This window comes from Gavialis gangeticus, unplaced genomic scaffold (assembly GCF_001723915.1).
Source record: "Gavialis gangeticus isolate Ggan-Ray unplaced genomic scaffold, GavGan_comp1, whole genome shotgun sequence".
Classification (NCBI taxonomy): domain Eukaryota; kingdom Metazoa; phylum Chordata; order Crocodylia; family Gavialidae; genus Gavialis; species Gavialis gangeticus.
Window position 1 is genome coordinate 26617028 of NW_017729028.1, and position 855 is coordinate 26617882.

At 40.7% G+C, this 855-nt stretch overlaps 1 protein-coding gene across 1 annotated transcript in view; it reads left to right on the forward strand.

The window, feature by feature from the left end:
* Positions 1 to 855, forward strand: part of KLHL29 (kelch like family member 29) — a 668905-nt gene that overhangs the window by 102051 nt on the left and 565999 nt on the right. The gene's annotated exons all lie outside the window — the stretch shown is intronic.

Below are 855 nucleotides of genomic sequence, written 5' to 3' on the forward strand. Positions count from 1 at the left end.
AGATCTTGTAGGCCCTTATCCCTCAGTGAGTGCAGTCCCTTGCTCTTACAGACAGTCACATCCTTATCATTCCTTTCCTAAATTGCTCAAGAACCATCTTAAACCAGTTTAACCAGGTCACGCTGGGTCAAAAACCATGGTGTAAACTGGCCGTGATTAAAACTGCCTTTGAAAATTTGTAAGAAGGTTCTTAAGACACCGAAGCAGAGAGGATCTGCAGCAGCCATCCAACCCCGCCTCCCCCAACGAATTTTAAAGGCCTGATCAACTCCTTAATGATTAAAGTATCTAAGGCTCTTACCCAGTAATTTCTGCATTGAGTCCATAACTCCTGTTTTGAGTTATAGCGTATTCTTTTTAAAAAGTATTTAGTATTTATTTCAGTGATGGAGAACCCACCACATCTGTAAGGCGTTTTGGTAGTCAGGGGCAATCAATGTAAAAATTTGTTCCCTAGTTCTAGTTTCAGTTTATCTATCTTTACCTTCCAGCTCTTGAATTACTGAGCCTTTAAAAAAACAACACATCTGCTCTCATGAAGCTCTTGCTTATGTCAGTACATGCATTTCCCTTAACATGCAGGTACTGACATAGGCATGAGAGAACATGATCCCTTAACTTTCTCATGGATATGCTACCTAGGTTGAGCTTAAATTTCTCACTTGAAGGCTCTCATTTTTTTTTTTCAAAGTGTGGACCTCTGTACAGGGCATAGTATACCAGTCCTGACTTCACTGATGCCTCCTCCCAACTTGTATTTGGTGATATTCCCAGCCAGTATAATAGGGATCACGTTCATTCTTAGAGCTACAGCATTACACTGGGACCTGACGTTCAATTGGTTATCTACTATAG